Source organism: Podarcis tiliguerta (assembly GCF_965153285.1).
Source record: "Podarcis tiliguerta genome assembly, chromosome: 17".
Classification (NCBI taxonomy): Eukaryota; Metazoa; Chordata; class Lepidosauria; order Squamata; family Lacertidae; genus Podarcis; species Podarcis tiliguerta.
Genome location: NC_139550.1, coordinates 2,969,955 through 2,979,579, shown reverse-complemented (window position 1 = coordinate 2,979,579; position 9,625 = coordinate 2,969,955).

Genomic DNA, 9,625 nt, shown 5'->3' with positions numbered 1-9,625 from the left:
TTGCTGATCAGAAGGTCAGCAGTTTGAATCCCCGCGACGTGGTGAGCTCCCGTTGCTCGGTCCCTGCTCCTGCCAACCTAGCAGTTTGAAAGCATGTCAAAGTGCAAGTAGATAAATAGGTACTACTCTGGCGAGAAGGTAAACGGCGTTTCCGTGTGCTGCTCTGGTTCGCCAGAAGTGGCTTAGTCCTGCTAGCCACATGACCCGGAAGCTGTACGCCGGCTCCCTTGGCCAATAAAGCGAGATGAACGCCGCAACCCCAGAGTCGGCCACGACTGGACCTATGGTTAGGGGTCCCTTTACCTTTACCTTACAACTGATTATACTTCTATATCTCCTGCCCGAGGGTAGAGGATTAAAGAGGTACTGGGCGGGGTGTGAATCGCCCCTGAGAATTTTTCTCACTCTTCTAAGGCATCGATACTTTGCGATTTGCCAAGGCTGAAAATCACCGTTCACAAGAATGTGTCATGGAGAACTGTAGAAGAATAGCCAACGCTATTCTCCAGCACTGCAGTTTGAAAGGCAATTCTGCATCACAACCAGGATTGTCTGCAGATTGCTCTCATTTTGAAATCTACCCATATTCTGCAATTAAGAAAAAAATGTTAACACTAGACTGCACTGAAATGTTTAAACGTTTCTTTGATTGTCCTTGAATCTTCCTGCCACACTCGCCATCCTTTCCTGCCACGCCCTTTGACAATCACTCGTTAAGAGGCTGAATAATAATAATAAATTTTATTTATACCCTGCCCTCCCTGGCCAGAGCCAGGCTCCGGGCACCTAACACCAATAAAATTTCAGTAAAAACATAAAAAAAAAATATTACAGGTTAAAATGCAATTTAAAATGCAGCCTCATTTCAAAAATCAAAACCATAAGGGGAGGGAAACATAAGGGTCAGACGGAGTCCAAACCAAAGGTTTGAGGAAGGGAATGCATAATATCCACCAGAAGCTTTATTCTCCACAAATTGTTAAGGTCTAATGAAAATCATATTGACTAAGAAAGAAGAGAAGACATTTCTGGAGGAAGCAGGTCCATGATAGCACAAGGGTGGGGGCTAACTTTCAGCCAGAGGGCTACTTTCCCCTGTTGCCAGGGGTGGCTGGATTTAAAGGCAGAAGTCAGTATAGCAATGCATGTGACAATTATCTTTCTTCACTAGGTTACATTCCAGCGATGCAAATGTCACCGACTCCTACGTATATCCACAGATATACGTACTTCCAGCCAACCAGGCAAGCAAGAGGCATTATTACAATTCAAGGACACATTCCAGCCGGGCAAAAGCATTCAAGGGAGGTGCTGAGAAGCTGCAATGATGGTCTGGCAGGGCTGGCCCACCCATGAAACAAGGTGAGGCGACCTCCTAGGGTGGCAGGATCCACAGGGGCAAATCCAGCCTCCCAAGAAACACATTGCCTGCTGCCGCTGCCAAAATATATCGAGCTGGCCCTGGCGTGTGACCTGGGAATAGCCCCAAAGGCCAAACAAAGAAGCCAGGAATGCTGTGCTTTCTCATTTCTTCAGTCTCAGATGCAGAGAAGCCCCTGCCGGAATTCACAGCCGTGGGGATGGGATTTGGGAAGCAAGAACTGTGTAAGTCTTAAGGAAATCAGCCCTGAGTGCTCACTGGAAGGACAGATCGTGAAGCTGAGGCTCCAATACTTTGGCCACCTCATGAGAAGAGAAGACTCACTGGAAAAGACCCTGATGTTGGGAAAGATGGAGGGCACAAGGAGAAGGGGACGACAGAGGATGAGATGGTTAGACAGTGTTCTCGAAGCTACAAACATGAATCTGACCAAACTGCGGGTTGCAGTGGAAGACAGGAGTGCCTGGCGTGCTCTGGTCCATGGGGTCACGAAGAGTCGGACACGACTGAACGACTAAACAACAACAACTGTGTAAGTGACCATACAGCAATTTGGGGCGGAATGGCCCATTCCAGTTAAAATCAAAGCCTGAGCCTGGAGCAGGGGTGTACGGTCAGTGGACTAGGCTAGTTTCCCTCATGTTTCCCTGGCACCTCCTTCCCAAAGCTCAGGAAGCTTCTTCCTGCCACAGGGAGGGAGGCACGATGCCCACATGCTTGACCATTTGCGTGACGTCGCCAACCCCCAATCACGTCCTCACGCTGGTGCCTCTGCCCCTAACTGTTCCCCTACGAAAAATTTCACCGCGTGCCACTGCTACATGTGCTCTCACATCGCTCCATCCCTCACTTAAGCAAGCAAGACGAATGGTCCAAGGACACATTCCAGCCAATCAAACCTTGGAAGGACTGCTCCAGTCCCAGACTCCAGGCCTGAATTTTTTCGTAGGGAAACAGTTTGCAAACGTGATGTGGGAGCGACGTCACGCACCTCCCTCCCTAAGCCAGGCAGAAGCTTCCTGGGCTTTGACAAGGAAGCACCAGGGGAACATTTAAGAGACTAGCTTACTCCCCCTGGTCCACTGACCACACGCCACTGTCCCATGAGAATTGCCACATCTTTTGCACTACCGACTTTGTCAGCAGTCCCCTGCTAACTATAGCCCTCTAACGTTGCCATGGGGGAATGTGGCCTCTGGTTTGGAAAAGGTTCCCTACCCACCCGGGAAGAATGGCAGATGAAGCTGATGGACTACATGGAATTGGCGGAAATGACTGGCAGAATCCGAGACCAGGGAGAAGAGTCGGTGGAAGAAGATTGGAAAAAAATTAAAGTATATTTACAGAAATATAGCAAAAGTAATGAATGTTAGAAGAATGCTGGAATGAAGTTATATGGTTTTAGCAGAAATGTTATAAAGAATTAAGTAAAAACTGATGGTTAAGGGGTTAAAGTGAATTTAAAGTTAGATTGTGTTAAGATAAATTTTAGAACAAAAAATTGAGAAAAATGGAAAGGATTTGCTGAAATAGCTAATTGAACTAGAATACAAAAAAGGGAGGTGTGAGGAGGTCGATGAAACTAGTAAATGAAAGGTAAAGATATGGAAATATTGGATGATTTTAAATTTGTTTTGTTTTTCTTGTTGTTTTGATGTATTGTTTTTTCTGTTTTTTTATTTTTATCTTTGATGCATTGCTTGTTAAATTTTTTATTGTTTTTTTTCTTTTTTTCTTTTTCCTTCTCTGTAACTATTAAACTTTAATAAATATTATTATTATTATTATTTAAAAAAGGAAAAGGCTCCTTGCCCCATCCTACATGCAGAAGTGGCTCACCTGGTGGTACAAAGTGGCCATGCTCCCTTCCTGTCAGGTATGACGCCTTCAATTGCCCACCTTGCCAATACCTGAGCTAAAGCTTATGGCTCCCTTCCTGTATGGTTGCTCTGCAGGCTATCTTGCTTCCAACTGGATGCGTTTGTCTTGGCTCTCGTAGCTGCGTTATGCGCATCTGCCAGTGTCCAATGGATGGTGTGGTATGCCGACAACATTGCGGGCATCAGCAGCCCTGGCCTCGTAGGGATTGGGCTCTGGGGCACCTGTTCTCTGCATGGAGTTACCATCAAGAAGATAAACGTACTGTGCACAGAACTAGCCGATCATGAGTCCTTCCCCTCCGAAATGATTATTGCTCAGGCTTTCGTGCCATTAGCCTCCACTGCGAATGTGCTCAGTTTCTTGGATGCCCTGTATAATGTCTTCAAGCCCAGAAAACACAAAAGTTTCATCTTTATTCTCTTCCCCACACCCCCATTGGAGCCATTCTGGACTTCGCTGCAGGAACATTCGTGTTCAGTTTCCTGGAATATGTCTTCCACCCTAGCGAAGGAAGGAAGTTCCCTGAAGTTTTGGGATCACTGCTCCTTCCATAAGAGCAATGCATCGGAGCTTCTATTTATGTGGGGTACTTTACTGCAGCTCTGAAGCAGAACGCTTGTTCTTGGTAAAAAGTATTTCTGGAGATTCATGGAAATAGACTCTTCCAAAGAAGCAGTGGCCACTGATCCAGAAAACGTCATGGAAATTGAGAGCCCAACCCTGAGGCTAAATCGAAGGCCATGTGGCACTGCTGTGAAACTTGAGTTCAAAGACCACTCCACTACTTCGGGGAGATATAAAAGGCAAATGAAAACGGAATCTATGCCAAGCTCAGTTCTGTGGCTATGGGATGGCTCCAATCCTGGATATTACAGTATCCAATTTGTTGCTCTCATGTACATTCCATTCAAATTATTGTTTTATTCCTGTTGTATCCTACCCTGGACTCTAGTACTCAAGGGCTTTTCCCAGTTCTTCTTTATTTGCGTCTGACCTAAAAGATCTGAAAAGACTGGAGCTCGTCTGATCCGGTAACTGTAGCAACTGGAGCTCCTTTCAGTTCCTTGGCAGTTAGAATGCAGCTTGTTTTGAATGTTCACAACAGCACAAATCATAACTCCAGGCTACTGGCCGTTTGGAACATTCAGCAACCAGAATTTTCAGGGGAACTCAGTTTTCTCCTTTACCAAGGCAGACTGTATTTTTTAAAAAAATTCTTTATTGTCACTTGTACAACTTGTATACAGTGAGATTACACGAGCACCCCCCACTCAGCTCTCTTAGTCTTAATTCCCCTCGTTTACTGACGCACACCCACCAAACCCAAAAGTCAGTTGCCCTGTTGTTATCGTTTCATTCAGCAGCCTAACAGCCCATGGATTGAAGCTGTTCTTTACCCTGTTGGTGCGACTAATCATGCTTCTATGTCTTCTGCCCGAAGGCAGGAGATCAAGAAAGTGCCGGCCAGGGTGTGAATCATCCCTGAGAATTTTCCTCACTCTCCTGAGGCAACGTTCTTTCGCAATGTCATCCAGTGGATTCACGGGACGGCCCATAATATCTTGTGCTGTATTCACCACCCTCTGTAGGCACTTCCTATCCGTTGATGTCAAACCAGCGTACCACACCGTGATGCAGTATGAAAGGACACTTTCTATTGCGGACCGGTAGAAGGAGATCATCAAATGTTGATTGACATTGTTCTTTTGTTTGACTAAACATTCACAAACTCTTTATTGTAATACAGTATATAGATAGGGACGCGGGTGGCGCTGTGGGTTAAAGCCTCAGTGCCTAGGGCTTGCCGATCGAAAGGTCAGCGGTTCGAATCCCCGCGGCGGGGTGCGCTCCCGCTGTTCGGTCCCAGCGCCTGCCAACCTAGCAGTTCGAAAGCACCCCTGGGTGCAAGTAGATAAATAGGGACCGCTTACTAGCGGGAAGGTAAACGGCGTTTCCGTGTGCGGCTCTGGCTCGCCAGAGCAGCGATGTCACACTGGCCATGTGACCCGGAAGTGTCTTCGGACAGCGCTGGCCCTTGGCCTCTTTGAGTGAGATGGGCGCACAACCCTAGAGTCTGTCAAGACTGGCCCGTACAGGCAGGGGTACCTTTACCTTATATAGATAGATAATTTGAGGATCTTTACAATTTTACAGCATGCAGACAGAAAGATGTGTTGAGAAACCAGAGAAAGGAGCTGAGGGAAGTCCGGTGGGTGGGTGGGAGGTTGGGTTTTTTGTTTAGGGGGAGGGGGAAAATGGAGGGGGGGAAACAATGTGGATGATGTATTTTTGTTAAAATTACTGTGTTGAAATTTCTAATATTTTTTCCCCAAAAAAGACATCGTTCTTTTGCAATACTCTGAGGAGATGGAGTCTCTGTATGTGTGTATATACATACATACATATATATATATATATATATATATATATATATATATATTCAGAGAAACTGGAATTTTATGTATTTCAGCCATTTACATACCACTTATAAGAGGCAGTATGCTGTGAGAGTCCAGACAACCTGAACTAGTTGGGAGGAAAGGAGGGGCTGCTAATGGGATTTTCAGGGCACCCCACCCCACACCCCTACACTTTACCTTTCAAGCGCTTGCCTGGAAGTCAGGAATTCAAATGGTGCAGGCTTCCCGGCAGCCAAGATGGAGTTGATGGGGAAAGCTTCAGTACTAGGGGCTGGGTTTATCATCATCATCATTATTATTACAAGTGATTTATCAATCTCCTTCTCAGCCACTGTCTCAAGGCGACTTGCACATGAGTTGCTGACCGTGCATCTGCTAAAAACACAGCGGCGCTGCTGGAAACAAAGGCGGTGACCAGTGACTGTGTAGAGAGAATTAATATTCCTCAGTTCCGAAGAAGTAGTCTTATTTGGTGATTAGGAAAGCAACCAATGACCTTGGGAAAAACTCTGACTCAAAGATCACCACCACGAATTCAGAGTGGTCTTAAGCAAGAAATTATCTTCAGAAATCTTCACACCTCTGCCAGACTGCACTATAGAGATAATAATTTGCCTGCCTTCTCAGAGTTGTTAAGAATCAAAAGGTTTGGGCCCCTTCCCTACAAGAAATGACTGGAGAATATGAAGACTTTTTGTTGTTTTATTTTGTTGGCTCATGGAGGAGGGGAAGGAGTGACATGACAGAAACTTATAAAATTACGAATGATGTGGAGAAATAAATCTTTTCCTCTTATCTTCCAGCACTCAAGCTCAGGCTATATATATACCATGCATTTAAAGCACTTTACTTGGTCTGATCCATCAATACTACTGAATAAAATTGCTGTAATTCAGAGTGGTGTTCAAATCCCACGGAGACAATAAAATAGCACTGAACAGAAAGACTGGGAGAGAGTGTACTGGGGGTAGGAATCAACATTTTAATCTGTGCTAAACACTTATGCATTTAAGCCCTAATACATGAAGATATCATTTTTTTAAAATAGATCAAAAGGTACGCTGTGATGATAGTGCTGATACTGAATTTGTGTTACAATGTAGCTACATGTAAAAATAAATCTTTAAAAATAGATGGAAGAGTAGGACTAATGAAATCCGTACCTGTTGTGCTGTTCTGTTCTCTCTCCCCCACAAAACCCCCCCAGCTTTTCTACAGTCTGAAAAGGGGCTCAAAGAAGATAAAAGGCAGGCAGTGATTGGATTATAATATCATAAAAAGTGAGTCGATAAGGCTTGCCGACTCTGGAGTAACCACCAAGGGTGGAATTCAATGCCGGTGCTCTTATAAATGTTCCACCAACAAGGTTCTTGAGGTGCCTCATGCTCCTAGTGTGGAAGCACCTGTAGTTATGGAACACAAATTTAATCCTGGCATTTGTCAGAGAAAAGCAAACCCTTTCGTTAAGGTAAAGGTAAAGGTACCCCGACCGTTAGGTCCAGTCGCGGACAACTCTGGAGTTGCATGCTCATCTCGCTCTATAGGCCGAGGGAGCCGGTGTTTGTCCGCAGACAGCTTCTGGGTCATGTGGCCAGCATGACTAAGCCGCTTCTGGTGAACCAGAGCAGCGCACGGAAACGCCGTTTACCTTCCCGCCGCAGTGGTACCTATTTATCTACTTGCACTTTAATGTGCTTTCGAACTGCTAGGTTGGCAGGAGCTGGGACCAAGAAACGGGAGCTCACCCCGTTGTGGGGATTCGAACCACCGACCTTCTGATCAGCAAGTCCCAGGCTCTGTGGTTTAACCCACAGCGCCACCCGTGTCCCAACCCTTTTGTTACCTTTGAGTTAAATCTCTTTCTCCCTCCAGCTCTTGTACTCTGTGCTTGGGGGTTGCAAACAGATTTCAACAAGCTCTTAACCTTGTTAGCTGGATTCGGTGAAGTTGGGGCAGTGGACCATGCTGAGAGAGAGTTGGTCTCCAAAATCAGTTGGGCCATTGAGATGGTGCCCTTTAAGTTGTGATATGCTGCCCCCTGCTGCCCTTATGTATGTGGAGCTGGAGATTGATGTTTCACAGGGTTAGGCAGTCTGTAGCTATCCGGATGTTGCTTGTCTATAAATCCCACCTGAGCCAAGCTAATAATAATAATAATAATAATAATAATAATAATAATAATATACCCCACCCATCTGGCTGGGTTTCCCCAGACACTCTGGGAGGTTCCCAACAGAACATTAAAAACATGATAAAAGATCAAACATTAAAACTTCCCTAAACAGGGCTACTTTCAGATGTCTTCTAAAACTCAGATAGTTGTTTATTTCCTTGACATCTGATGGGAAAGTGTTCCACAGGGCGGGTGCCATTACCGAGAAGGCCCTCTGCCTGGTTCCCTGTAGCTTCACTTCTCACAGTGAGGGAACCACCAGAAGGCCCTCAGAGCTGGACCTCAGTGTCCGGGCTGAACGATGGGAGTGGAGGTGTGTCGCGCATGTCCGGGGGGGCGGGGGGCGGCTACGATGGTACCCCCCTCCCTGATGGTGCTGGGGGCGGTACACTCCCCCCGCCCACCATTCCTCCACCAGTGACAGCGAGTGAGTGAGCAAGTTGGCGGGTGGGTGGTGGCAGGTGCAAGTGAGCCTATGATGGGGGTTCTAATGTGGGAGGAGCACCCCAAAGTGCCCTCCCAAAACATTGGAGGATGTGATAATCCGCTGACACTCCATTCTATCACTGTTTCCTGTAGAAATGAGGAAAAGGCATTCACTCTGCTTTTTTCCATATGTTTTGGAGGCATTGTTAGACTGCTACTAATCTGTGGCTAAATTTCATTTCCACGTCTACCTAACAATGCGTTTCAGCATCACTGTTTTGCCCTGCTATCAGCTCTATCAGCCATGAAATTTCCAGCAATTTAAAAAGAGAGCAATTAAGTAATAGTTTCTACAGCATCGCAGAAGAAGCAGAACTATGTTAAACCACATCAAATGGGAGACCTTTGCAGACTGAAAGCTGCCATTCTAAACACGCTTTCTTGGGAAGAACTACCTCTGAAAGGAACATAATTTACTTCTGAGTCAACATGCTGAAAACCTATCACATTACCAGTTCCAACTTAGTAATATTCACCCATTTTTTGGCTTAGTTGTGTGGCTGTAGCATTGTGAAAAAGCTAAACGTGGTGGAATGTAGAAACACAACTGCAGTTCCATTTCCAGGTCATCATAAAAAAGACTGGTGCTTCGGCTGCACAAAAGGACTTTGGTATGGAAGCTCCTATCTGATGTAGAAAAAAGAAAACGGGGGCATCCTACCATACCCTCCAACATTTTGCTGATGAAAATAGGGACGTCCTAAGGAACGCAGGTGGCGCTGTGGGTTAAACCACAGAGCCTAGGACTTGCTGATCAGAAGGTCAGCAGTTCAAATCCCCGCGATGGGGTGAGCTCCCTTTGTTCGGTCCCTGCTCCTGCCCACCTAGCAGTTCGAAAGCACATCAAAGTGCAAGTAGATAAATAGGTACCGCTCCAGCGGGAAGGTAAATGGCGTTTCCGTGCGCTGCTCTGGTTCGCCAGAAGCGGCTTAGTCCTGCTGGCCACATGACCCGGAAGCTGTACGCCGGCTCCCTCGGCCAGTAAAGCGAGATGAGCGCCGCAACCCCAGAGTCGTCCGCAACTGGACCTAATGGTCAGGGGTCCCTTTAGCTTTACCTAAGGAAAAGTGGGACATTCCAGGATCAAATCAGCAACTAGAACGGCTTCTGTAAATCCAGGACTGCCCCTGGAAATTAGGGGCACTTGGAGGGTCTTCAAAGTACCATGAGACTCTGTTGTCTCTCGCATTGCTTGACTTTTTGGTCTCATGCAGGGCTTTTTTTTTCAGCTGGAACTCAGTTCCGGCACCTCTCACGTGGCCCCATTGCCATTATAAGAGAAGG